The sequence below is a fragment of the Callithrix jacchus genome, chromosome 5, assembly GCF_049354715.1.
Source record: "Callithrix jacchus isolate 240 chromosome 5, calJac240_pri, whole genome shotgun sequence".
NCBI lineage: Eukaryota > Metazoa > Chordata > Mammalia > Primates > Cebidae > Callithrix > Callithrix jacchus.
This window is the reverse complement of record NC_133506.1, coordinates 86,964,519-86,977,996: the sequence shown is the minus strand read 5'-3', so window position 1 is coordinate 86,977,996 and position 13,478 is coordinate 86,964,519. Positions and strand designations below refer to the sequence as shown.

The window sequence follows — 13,478 nt, the reverse complement described above, 5'->3', positions numbered from 1 at the left end:
CTGTCTCAAGTCCTTCTCTGTCTGTGAGACGTGTGCTCTTTCCTTTCCAGGCCCTAGTGAACTGATAACTGGTTGAGTTTATATATTGAGTATATATATGTGTATTTTTATATACATATATACCATCTCTCCCTATGGCCTTCCGGCCTGGAGTTTTCATCACGTCGCTTCCTGGATGAAGGAACCTAGAGGGGTGAGGGGCAGGGGTTGGGGGTAATGGAGAAGAGGACCTAAAGGGGACTTAGGTAGGGGGTCCAGAGTGGCCGACTGGCGTGACGCTCTGCCGGGATAACTATTCCTCCCACCTCAGGCCCCCTTCCAGTCTTCTCATCTAAAAGCCTCTCGTTTCCAAGAGCCGAGGCAGAGACAGAGACAGAGAGATACACAGAGACAGAGACGCCAAGGCACCAGCATCCCTCTCACCCTTCTGTCCCGCCCCATCGCTCTGACGGACACTACCCTTCAGCCAATGGCGCCCACGATGTGCCCTGGAAGGGCCTATGAGCACCAGAGGAGGGCGGAAGATTCCCCGCCCCCACTTCTAGGCTTGGTTGAGCCGTGCAGGTAGGTCCGGGGCTGGGGGAGCCGCCGTTGGCACTGGTGCCCCTGGGGGTGGGGGCACGAGTGGGTAGGGGTGATGGTGAGGCAGAGGAGTCGGCCCCGACCCGGGGAGTCCGAGGGAGCGGCCCGGCTGGGAGGCCAGGGGCCGAGGGGTCCGGGGAGCGGGCGCCGCCAAGGGCCCTGGAAGCGGCGGGGCTGGGGGAGCGGGGACGCGTGTGTGGGGCACGGGGACCCCCGCCTGGCGCCCATTCGTAGGCCTGGGCCGCGGGCTGCAGGCAGAGTGGCCCGGGGGCCTGGCTGCCCGGGGGGCGGGCCGGGGCCGTGGCCGGGGGTGCGGAGCGGAGCTAGGGGCGCCAGGCCGAGTCGAGGTGGGACGGACCGACGCTGAGAGGAAGGGAAGCGCATCCCGCGGGCCGCCCCTCCTGAAGCGAGCGGGGCAACGGCCGCGGGCGCTCCTGCCCTGAGCCCACCTCGCGCTCCCCCGTCCCTAACAATGGGAATGGGGCAGAAGGAGGTGTCCCGCTGCGGGGAGGTGAGAGGTAGGTTTGGGACTGGGGTCCGCCGTGGGGGGAGGTGCGACCTCGGGCTCTCGCCTCTCGGCTCCAGCTGGCTCTGGAGGTGGGGCCCCGGTGGGGCTCTGAAGCCCGCCTGAGACTTGGGTCAAGAGTCAAACTGCCACCCCCTCCCCCCTAAAATCCGGTGAGCGGTAAGGAAAGTGATGCCAAGTCTTCGAAGCCGAAGTGACAAACGCATAGCAAGAACACATCCACTCCAGAGGGGTGTTTATTTTTTATGTTTATGTTTATTTTTATTTTTAAAAAGGGTACTTTTCGACATTTATTTTTAACGAGGTGGGTGCTGTTATTTTTGTCCCTACGCGGGCAAGCCTCCATTTTAAGCGAAGCAGTAGTAACTGGTTAAGCTGGAATTGTATTCAGGCCTAGGACTTGAACAGGGATTCTATCGGAGGTCATTTAGTCCATCCTCCTGCCTCCAGGCAAATTTACCTTCCTCCCACCCTCAAAATTAAGTTGTTGGTTTTGTTTTTAATGATCTCTGGGGAAGAAGGGTCTTATTATTTGTTTCTAGTACTTCAGTCAAGAATAGCTTTTACTTTTAATGTGGAATTGACTCTGAAACTTAAGCATAATCTTAGACAGGACGATCAGAGAGATTTTACTTTACTAAATACAATTAAATGTTGCAAGGGTCTTTTTTTTAGATGTTAGTTAGCAAATCACCTTTCAATAGTGTTTATGAAGTACACTGGAAATTACTTTATTCTCTCTAGGATTTGGGCTAATTGATAAACGATTTTACATCATCTAAAATATGTGTTACATATTTATTTCTCTTTTTATGTAAAGTATGTTTCTACACATATATACAGAGACACAAACACATTTGCCCTTTTCTAGAGGGGACTGTATTTTGTATACTTTTTTAGTATGGTGAGGCAAATAGTACTTCAAAATCCCTGCCCAGGTAGCTTAAACTATTTGCATTTTCTTGATTATTTTTTAGTCTAAATGAAAGTCCTCTCTTTCAGATACCTTCTCAAAACAAAAGATTTTCCTACCTGCTCATACTTGGTGACTTGAGGGAATTACTAAGACTTCTTGTTCATTTCTGAGTGTTGCCTTAACTATATCCTGACACTATGAATGCTATTTGGATGCCTCCTAAGGTAAGATGTATTTTTTTCATTACCAGCTTCATTTTATTCCGAATTGGGAATATAATTTTTGAATTTGCTGTTCTTCAGTGCCTTTACATGACATTTCTCTTGCCTCTTGTGTTTGCTTCCTAGGATTGATTGGCTATACTTGTCGCTTCTTGATTTTCTTTGTATTGCTACTGTTTGATAATTGGTGTGAACATTTTAATGACATTCTCAAATTAACTTCCATTATAACGAAAGGCTGTGATCTTTTTAACTTTAAATTATGGCAACCTACATAGTTGTGAAATTGTGTTCTAATCTTAGGATGGGCTGGCAATTCAGACATCTAGGTCCACTTTTCAAACAGGTACTTTAGAGTCACAGGTACTTGGGTGTGTCCCACTCTTGCAAATCAGTAGCTGATTCATGTGTTACAAAAGTTGTGTCATTAACCATTTGTTTACTCTGAAACTTCATGTGGTATATTAGAGCTTTCTAAGACCTGCTGGTTTACATGTATGACTCTTTTCAGAGTCCTCCTGCTGCACCCTATCCCTTTGTGCAACATTTCACACTTTTTCTTAACAGGTAGCACTTACGCCAAGTTTTATCTCACAGGGTAAACCTCATTTGGACAGTGTGGACAGATGACCTTTAAATGAAAAAGCTCCCATTGATGTTGTGGTTCTCTAGTCTCTTTGGCTCGTCTAATCTCTTGTACATAGATGGCCAAATAATTCTCGATTAGGACAAGCAAAGGGCAGAGCTTAAGACTTAAGTAGGTGGCTTCTTTGATTTTCTTGTGAGTAAAAATACATTTAAAAGATGAAATTAAATAAAAACAAAAAAGACGTAGGGAGGGAGGAAGGACAGAGAAGGATAAGGAGTCTTGGAAACCCTCCACCAGATTTGCCTTTCTTCAGAGTTAGGTACTAGCTTCATTAAGATGGTTGTGTGCTAATCTGCTCTGTGGACTTCTAGATTAATGCAGAGGAGAAATAAAACAATAGTGTTGTCTGTGTAACCTAAATATCTGGACTTGTGGGAAATCTTAGGTAATGTAGACTGAGTTCTCATCTTCATTTATGTTTCAGCTGCTATTGCTGGATAATGAGTGCTTATATTAATATACAGGAAGCCAAAGTGACACAGTTTTTCCAGCATTCTCCCTGTGGAGTTGTAGAGGTTGCATGGGGAATGCAACCAGAAGTCCTGAACCCATTAAGATTTGAAGGACCTGTGTAAGAGTGTTTCTACTTAGCAAGTGTTTAGCACTAGGACTTGGTGGACTCTGTCCTCTTTAGGAAGCAGGCAAGGGGATTGAGATCAATATACGGGATTTCATTTTATAGTTTCCTAATGAATGTATTTGGTACACAAAGCCCTCCTTCTTAAGGTATTTACAATGTTAAAGGTTTTACCTCTAAATCACTCTGAACCTGGGTTATAATACAGTAACCTCAGAAGTTCTACTAGAGGTCTCTGGCATGGCAGGAATACAGAAAGTTAGCTTCATACTATATGAGTTACCACCTGTTACTACTTGAGAATGTAGTTAGGTGGCTGCCTTAATTTATGTTCCTTACCAATCCTTTGATTATTGGGAAACATCTAAGTGTAAATCATTATCTTTTTGGTAATGTTTTCTTCCTATTTTTTTTTACTGAAAAACCTTAAAAATTATAGTGTTCGTCTGGTAGAAAAAAAGGTACTTTTTATGGGGAGGATAGCACTGAGTTTGTGGGCTGGAAAATAAAAGTGGAGGGAGGGTACTTTATTCTTTTTTTCATTGGTGAATATTCTTAAAACATTTCTGAGATGTAGTTTCAGATTGGAGCTACTTAAGTAAAAAGAAAGGATAGGTTAATTAAAGTGCATTTGGAGCCCAAATGTTAACTCTATATAGCTTTTTTTTTTTTTTTTTTGCCAATCAGCTGGAGCTTATGACCCCGAAAAAATAGTGTCATACTGACTCTTAACAAACCAAAGTGTCAGAGGAAACAGAAGTAACAAGGAAGAATAACTCCAGACCAAAACTCCTCAATTTAAGGCACTCATCTTAATTAGAAGTTCTCATGGATATTATTATTTATCTCTTTTTCTCTGTATTAGGGGTCTGCTCCTTTTTAAAGCCTGAATATTTTTAGCCATGACTAAGCAATGTCAATGATGTTGCTAAGTCTAGTTGTCAGGGTTGGGGTTAAGGAATGGTGAGATGGGAGAGGAGTATGGAAAGGATGGAGAACTGAGTGAGTTGGAGAAAAAAGCAAAATGAAGATGAGGAGGAGAAAAAAGATACAGGGTCTTTAGTGTGTACCATGGAGCCATCATCAGTTGTCTCAGGTAGTTCTTAGGGGCTGCTGGGTGCCTTGTGTTCTAGACTAAACTATGGTGAAATCAAGTAAAAACTGTTCTTGACCAGCAAAACAAGAGAATTAAAATGTAATTTAATATGGTATGGAAAGATCTGCAAGATAGACAGTTAAGTGATAAAAGCAAGATGCAGAACAGTATGTATGATATGTTATGATACCCTTTCTGTTTTCTGAAAAAGAAAAGGAGAAAAAGATAATTTGCATTAGTGTATATATACAAAAAAACCCAAAAACCTTTAGAAATATAAATAAGAAAATGGTGACATTGGTTACCTTTTAGATCTAGGAATTGGGCAGATAGAGGACAGAGTGGGAAGGAGACTACTTTTTTTTTTTGAGACAGAGTTTTGCTCTTCAAGCTGGAGTGCAATGGTGCGCTCTTGGCTCACTGCAACCTCTGCCTCCCGGGTTCAAATGATTCTCCTGCCTCAGCCTCCCAAGTAGCTAGGACTATAGGCACGTGCCACCACACCCAGCTAATTTATATATATATATATATATTTTTTTTTTTTTTTGAGCCGGAGTTTTGCTCTTGTTACCCAGGCTGGAGTGCAAATATCTTACTATAGAATGAACTCTTGGCTCACCGCAACCTCCGCTTCCTGGGTTCAAGCAATTCTCCTGCCTCAGCCTCCCAAGTAGCTGGGACTATAGGCGCGCACCACCATGCCCAGATAATTTTTGTATTTTTAGTAGAGACAGGGTTTCACCTTGTTGACCAGGATAGTCTCGATCTCTTGACCTTGTGATCCACCCGCCTCCGCCTCCCAAAGTGCTGGGATTATAGGCATGAGCTACAGCGCCCGGCCAATTTTTATATTTTTTAAAGTAGAGACAGGGTTTCACCATGTTGGCCAGGATTCAATCTCTTGACCTCTTTGGCCTCGGCCTCCCAAAGTGCTGGGATTACAGGCGTGAGCCATTGCACCTGGTGGGAAGGAGACTTCTTATTGCATTCTATCTTTTTACACCTTCTGATGTTTGTATCACATTTTAAAAATTAAATAGAAAATTTAAAAAAATTTAAAGAACAGAATCTTAATTCCTTTTTTTGTATCTGGAAGTCAGAGAAATGTCAGGAGTTCTAACTGAGAGGGCAGTGTAGTTCTTGAACAGTGTGGTTGAGGAGATACATATGCAAAGGTCCCATAATCTAGGACGTGTGTTCTCTTGGAATCTTGAAGAATTTTGAATTTATAGATGTATATTTCTAGTATTGAACTGCAAAGTCAGGCATTACAAAATTTAACTTGGCCAGACACAATGCCTCATGCCTGTAATCCTAGCACTTTGGGAGGCCAAAGTGGACGGATCGTTGGAGCACACGAGTTTGAGATCAGCCTGGGCTACATGGTAAAATCCATCTCTACTAAAAATACAGAAAAAAATTAGCCGGGCGTGGTGGTGTGCAGCTATAGTCCCAGCTACTTGGGAGGCTGTGGTTAGGAGGATGGCTCTAGCCCAGGAAGCAGAGCAGAGGTTGCAGTGAGTTGTGATTGTGTTCCTGCAGTCCAGCTTGGGTGATAGAGCCAGACCTTGTCCCTTGTCTCATTAAAAAAAAAATAATAATAACTTAAAGTTTTAGATAAAAAAGGTTTTCATTGTATATTCCCTCAAGTTAGCAATTAGATATAATCTCAGCAGTCTTTTTGTTGTTGTTGAGATGGAGTCTCGCTTTGTTGCCCAGACTGGAGTGCAGTGGTATGCTCTTGGCTCACTGCAATGTCTGCTTCCTGGGTTCAAGTGATTCTCCTGCCTCAGCCTCATGAGTAGCTGGGATTACAGGTGCCTGCCACCATGCCTGGCTAATTTTTTTTATTTTTTATTTTTAGTAGAGACAGGGTTTCACCAGGTTGGCCAGGCTGGTCTTGAACTCCTGACCTCAGGCGATTTACCCACCTTGGCCTCTCAGAGTACTGGGATCATAGGCATAAACCACTGCGCCTGGCCTAATCTCAGCACTCTTGACTGTGTGACTGGGTGATTTTCTTAATCTCTCAGATTCAGGTTCTTCCTTCATACTGCAAATAATAACACTTCAGGGGACTTTTGTATTATATCTGTAAAAGACATAGGGCAGTATTTGGCTTAGTGAACTACTGTTCTTATTGTATTTTTTTTTCTTTTTTTTTATTGAGACATAGTCTTGCTCTGTCACCCAGGCTGGATTGCAGTGGCGCGATCTCGGCTCACTGCAACGTCCCTATTCTGGGTTCAAGCAATTCTCCTGCCTCAGCCTCCCAAGTAGGTGGGCTTACAGGCGCATGCTACCATGCCCAGCTAATGTTTGTATTTTTACTAGAGACGAGGTTTCACCGTGTTGACCAGCTGGTCTCAAACTCCTGTCCTCAAATGATCACCTGCCTCCACCTCCCAAAGTGCTGGGATTACAGGCATGAGCCACTGCACCCAGCCTAAATTTTGTATTTTTAGTCGAGATAGGGCTATATCATGTTGCCCAGGCTGATCTTGAACTCCTGACCTCAAGTGATCCGCCCACCTTAGCCTCGAAAAGTGCTGGGATTACAGGCGTGAGCCACTGTGCCCAGCCTCCCTGTGTGTATTTCTTTGTGGCCATAATTTCTCCTTTGTAGTAAGGACAACAGTCATTTGGGATTAGGGTCCTCCCTGATGATCTGATTTTAACATTATAACCTCTTTAAATATCATCTCTCTCTCTCTCTTTTTTTTTTTTTTTTTTTTTTTTGAGACAGAGTCTCTTTCTGTTGCCCAGGCTGGAGTACGGTGGTGTGATCTCAGCTCACTGCAACCTCCTCCTCCTGAGTTCAAGTGATTCTTCTGCCTCAGCCTCCCAAGTAGCTGGGATTACAGGTGCTCACCATCACGCCCAGCTAAGTGTTGCATTTTTAGTAGACATGGAGTTTCACCGAATTGGACAGGCTGGTCTCTAACTCCTGACCTCAAGTGAGCCACTGCACATGGCCTGAAGATGCCATCTCTAAGATCACATTCTGAGGTACTGAACCTTAGGAGTACTACATCTCTTTTTTTTTTTTTTTGAGACAGGGTCTTCCTCTGTTATCCAGGCTGGAATGTGGTGGCATTTGGATCACTGCAACCTCCACTCCCTCACCCACAGGCTCAAGCAATCCTCCCACCTCAGCTTCCCGAGTAGCTGGGACTACAGATATGCACCACCATGCCTGGATTTTTTTTTGTATTTTTAGTAGATACGGGGTCTTGCCATCTTGCCTAGGCTGATATTGAACTCCTGAGCTCAAGCAATCCTGTAGCCTTGGCCGCCCAAAGTGCTAGGATTACAGGCATGCACCACTGTGCCCAGCCCCCTGGAGTACTACATATCTCTTTTGGGGAACACAATTCAGCCCAGAACAGGTATATGTCATGGGTACTAGACCCTTAACACCTACACATAGGAAATTAAAATTTTGGTGCAAATTGGTAGCATGACTTAGAGAAGTAGATTATTTATTTTTTATTTTTAAAGAGACAGGGTTTCACCATCTTGGCCAGGCTGGTCTCGAACTCTTGACCTCAAGTGATCCACCTGTCTCAGCCTCCCAAAGTGCTGGGATTACAGATGTGAGCCACCGTGCCCAGCCCTTATTTCTTTAGCTTCCCATGTATTTATCTTTAACAAGATTTTTGTTTTATCTTTGAAACTTTTTTTTTTTGAGACAGAGTCTCACTCTTTCACCCAGGCTGGAGTGCAAAGGCACGATCTCAGCTCACTGCCACCTCTGCCTCTTGGGTTCAAGTGATTCTCCTGCTTCAGCTTCCCCAGTAGCTAGGATTATAGGCACCCACCACCATGCCTGGCTAATTTTTGTAGTTTTAGTGGAGACAGGCTTTCACCATGTTGGCCAGGCTGATCTCAAACTCCTGACCTCAGGTGATCTGCCCGCCTCAGCCTCCCAAAGTGTTGGGATTACAGGCGTGAGCCACCATGCCCAGCCCGTACTCTTGGTTTTCTTTGCAGACTTTTCTTCTTTTGCTCCTAAAAACATTAATATTTGCCTTCTCTTGACCCTTTTTCCTCTCACTCTGTGCAGTTTCTGAGGAATGCCTTAGATAAGTTCGTACCTTACTTGCTGTCCATATGCTAATGATTTGCAAATGTGTTTTTTCCAGCTCTGACTAGTTTTCTGATCTCCAATGTCATATACACAGTTGCTTCCTGGACATCTCTACTTGGATGTCCTATGGACATTTTAAAATGACTTATCCACTTCCCTAAATCCAACCTCTTCCTATCTTTGTATCCTAGTGAGTGGTGTTATCACCCAGCCAGTCACTCAAATCAGGGATTTGAGAGGCCTCTGGGTTCCTTGTGCCATTCTAGTCACCACATTCTTGAGATCCTAGCTCATAATGTTTTCCTAGTCATCCTACTTCTTCTGAGTCCAGACCTTCAACACCACTTTGGCTACATGACCTTCGATTGCCTTGTAATCATTCTCCTTGACTGCTTTCTCTCTTCCAAGTTGCTGCCAGCATGATCCTTGTAAAATGCATGTCCAAGCACATGATCATATCCCTCTTCGACCATGGCTCTCCTAGCTTTGAGGGCAGAGTTGAAATGTTTTTCAGATCATCTCCTCCACTTCTTCCTGAGCATCCTGTACACAGTAGTACAGACTGCTTGTGCCCAGTTCCTTCTGTGTACCCTGTTGTTCCTTGTCTCTGGGTCTTCACACAAACAGTTACCTTTGCTTAAAATGGACTTTACCCTGTTCTGGAAACTTAGTCCCCCTAGTCTTTAATAACAGTAGTGGCTGGTCCAAGTATAATCGTGTTTACTATTAATTGATCACAGCCAGTTACAGGTTTTTTTATTCTTTTCCACTCTCACTGCTTCACTTGATTAGCCTTAAAAAAAAAAAAGGCCAGGTGCAGTGGCGCACACCTGTAATCCCAGCACTTTGGGAGGCTGAGGCGGGCAGATCATGAGGTCAAGAGATCGAGACCATCCTGGGCAAGATGGTGAAACCCCATCTCTACTAAAAATACAAAAAAATTAGCTGAGCATGGTGGCATGCACCTGTAATCCCAGTTACTTGGGAGGTTGAGGCAGGAGAATCACTTGAACCTGGAGGTGGGGTTGCAGTGAGCTGAGATCATGCCACTGCACTCCAGAGAGAGACTCCATCTCAAAAAAAAATAATAAGTAACAGTAGTGAAAATAGTAATAACAGTAGCTGACACGGAATGCTTCCTTGGACCCCGGTATTATCACTGAGTATGTGTGTTATGTGTGCATATGCAGACCTAGCACTTCTGTTGTTCTACTCATTGCTGGTTTGCTCTACTTTGATCCAAGCTAGTCTTTAGGTTCTTTGAGAGTGAGGGCTGGCTCTTGTCTTTTTTTTTTTTTTGAGATATAGTCTTGCTCTGTCACGCAGGCTGGAGTGCAGTGGCGTGATCTCGGCTCACTGCAACCTCCGCCTCTTGAGTTCAAGTGATTCTCTTGCCTCAGCCTCCTGAGTAGCTGTGGGCTCGTCTTTTATCCTGACTGCTTGCTGTTGCTTTTTTTGAGATGGAGTTTTGCTCTTTGTTGCCCAGGCTGGAGTGCAATGGCGCGATCTCAGCTCACTGCAGCCTCCACCTCCTGGGTTCAAGGGATTCCCCTGCCTCAGGCTCCTGAGTAGCTGGGATTACGGGCACGTGTCACCACACCCGGCTAATTTTTTGTATTTTTAGTAGAGATGGGGTTTCACCATGTTAGCCAGGATGGTCTCGATCTTCTGACCTCGTGATCTGCCCACCTCAGCCTCCCAAAGTGCTGGGATTACAGGCGTGAGCAACTGTGCCTGGCCTGTTTTTTTTTTTGAGACAGAGTCTCACTCTCACCCAGGCTGGAGTGCAATGGCACAATCTCGGCTCACTGCAACCTCTGCCTCCCAGGTTCAAGCGATTCTCCTGCCTCAGCCTCCTGAGTAGCTGGGATTACATGCGTGTGCTACCACGCCCAGCTAATTTTTGTATTTTTAGTAGAGATGGGGTTTCAATATTTTGGCCATCCTGGTCTCGAACTCCTGACCCTGTGATCCACCTGCTTCAGCCTCCCAAAGTGCTGGGATTACAGGCATGAGCCACTGCGCCCGGCCTTGGGCCTGTTTTTTTTTTTTTTTTGAGATGGAATTTCGCTCTTGTTACCCAGGCTGGAGTGCAATGGTGCGATCTCAGCTCACCGCAACCTCCGCCTCCTGGGTTCAGGCAATTCTCCTGCCTCAGCCTCCTGAGTAGCTGGGACTACAGGCACACGTCACCATGCCCTAATTTTTTTTGTATTTTTAGTAGAGATGGGGTTTCACCATGTTGACCAGGATGGTCTCGATCTCTTGACCTCATGATCCACTGCCTTGGTGTCCCAAAGTGCTGGGATTACAGGCGTGAGCCACCACGCCCAGCCTGGGCCTGTTTTTTTTGAAACAGACTTTTGCTCTTGTTGCCCAGGTTGGAGTGCAATGGTGCAGTCTCGGCTCACTGCAACCTCCACCTCCCAGGTTTAAACAATTCTCCTGCCTCAGCCTCAGCTGGGATTCAGGCGCCCGCCACCACACCTGGCTAATTTTTTGTATTTTTGGTAGAGATGGGGTTTCACCATGTTGGCCAGGCTGGTCTTGAACTCTTGACTTCAGGTGATCCACCTGCCTCAGCTCCCAAAGTGCTGGGATTACAGGTGTGAGCCACTGCGCCTAGCATAGTTCCTGCACATTAGAAAATGTTTGTCCCCCTTGCCTTCTCCATCACAGCTCTGTTAAGTATGAGTTTAGACACACAGTATTTTCAAATATAATTTGTATTTGTAGCAGTAGCTAGAAATATATACAAATATAACTTGTATTTGTAGCAGCAGCCCAGAAAATGGGCAAGCTTATAGTTGTAGCCCACTGATTATTTTTACTGGACACTTGACGGTGGTGGTAATTTATTGGTCAGCAGGGGGAGCTGCAGTTGCTGATACTTAAGTGATTCCATCTCTTCTGGCTTTCCACAAAAAGTTTATCAGCCAAGAGAAAGAAAAGCTTTACTGGCAATGAACATGATCAGAGTTCATAAAGAAGAAATACAAATGACCAAGAAGCCTATGAGAAACATTTTTATTCTGATAAGTAATCAAAGGAGTGGAGATGAAATGACATACTATTTTTTACTTAATCAGATTTGCAGTTGACTGTACTGTCAAAGATAGTGAGGGGACAATCTCTGAAACTGCTAGTGGAGTGTGCATTGGGCCTAACTTTTTGGAAGATATTTTGGGAACATATATTGACAAAACTAAAAACTTTCTTTAATTGAGTAATTGCACATCTAGGAATGTATCCTAAGTGGGAAAAATTAAGATATATAGAAAGATTTGTGAACAAAGGTATTCACTGTAGCATTATTCATACTAGTGAGAATTGAGAATAAACCTAAATGAGCAGCAACATTTATAGGAAAATAAATTATGGTATATTTAAAGATGGACATTTACAACCAGGAACTAGTATTTTAAAATAATTTTTTTTTTTTTTTTGAGATGGAGTTTCGCTCTTGTTATCCAGGCTGGAGTGCAATGGCACAATCTTGGCTCACCGCAACCTCCGCCTCCTGGGTTCAAGCAATTCTCCTGCCTCAGCCTCCCAAGTTGTTGGGACTACAGGCGCACGCCACCATGCCCAGCTAATTTTTTGTATTTTTAGTAGAGACGGGATTTCATCTTGTTGACCAGGATGGTCTCCATCTCTTGGCCTCGTGATCCACTCGCCTCGGCCTCCCAAAGTGCTGGGATTATAGGCGTGAGCCACCATGCCTGAGGTGAGCCGATCGCGCCATTGCACTCCAGCCTGGGTAACCAGAGCGAAACTCCGTCTAAAAAAAAAAAAGAATTTTTAATGTCTTAGGATGTTGAGTAAATGATAAATGAAAAATTTAGGATACAGAGCTATATAAGGAGCATTCTAAGTGTATAAAAGATAAAGAATATATATATATATTCTTGTGTAATATATATGTATATATTATACATGCATACATACCAAGGTAAAAGAATAGAAGGAAGAAGTATATACCAACCAGCCTCCTTGAGTCTATCTCTCAAGGGTTCATCCAACCAATTGTTCTGTCTAAATTGGCACCAAATGATGTTTGGCATCAGGCCCCAGGTGAACCATTGTTACCTTTTAAGATGGTACCCTTAGAAATTTAGGGCCTCACCTCAGATACCACTTCTAACCTGTAGGACCCCAGAATGGACCTAATATATATACATTTAAGCACTTGAATCTATTTTTAACTTATAAAATGTGATAATACATTCCACAAGTTTCTGTTATCTGTTATAGAAAGAAATATTTTTCAAGCATAAAACATTACTATATTGAGATTTAGTGAATAAATTAGTATTTACCATATTGATATATTTTCTGATTTTGATCATATTGCCCCTTTGCTTTGCTGTTTCTCCAATTGAAGATGATTGATTTTTTTTTTTTGCATCTTCTTAACAAGTTTCACTCTTGTTACCCAGGCTGGAGTGCAATGGCGCGATCTCAGCTCACCGCAATCTCCACCTCCTGGGTTCAGGCAATTCTCCTGCCTCAGCCTCATGAGTAGCTGGGATTATAGACATGCGCCATCACGCCCAGCTAATTTTTTGTATTTTTAGTAGAGACGGGGTTTCACCATGTTGACCAGGATGGTCTCAATATCTTGACCTCGCGATCCACCCTCCTCGGCCTCCCAAAAGTGCTGGGATTACAGGCTTGAGCCACCGCGCCTGGCTGTTGCTTGATTTTTTAATTTAACCTCCAGTGAAACGTCCTTCCTGGATCTTTGTCAGCATTGCTTTCCCTTTCTGGATTTATGGTAACTACTCAGAACTGCATTTTAGTTATAACTACACTGTGATT

The 13,478-nt window shown here is 44.1% G+C and overlaps 1 protein-coding gene across 4 annotated transcripts in view; it reads left to right on the top strand.

Annotated features, from left to right (window-relative positions):
• Positions 1-519: 519 nt before the first annotated feature.
• The window catches only part of KANSL1 (KAT8 regulatory NSL complex subunit 1), a 207,458-nt gene continuing 194,499 nt past the window's right edge, over positions 520-13,478 (top strand). For all 4 annotated transcript variants that reach the window (XM_054255966.2, XM_035300252.3, XM_002748107.7 and 1 more), the window contains exons 1-2: positions 520-564; positions 2,111-2,248. The gene's annotated coding sequence lies outside the window, so the exon portion shown is untranslated. The remainder of the gene's footprint in view (positions 565-2,110; positions 2,249-13,478) is intronic.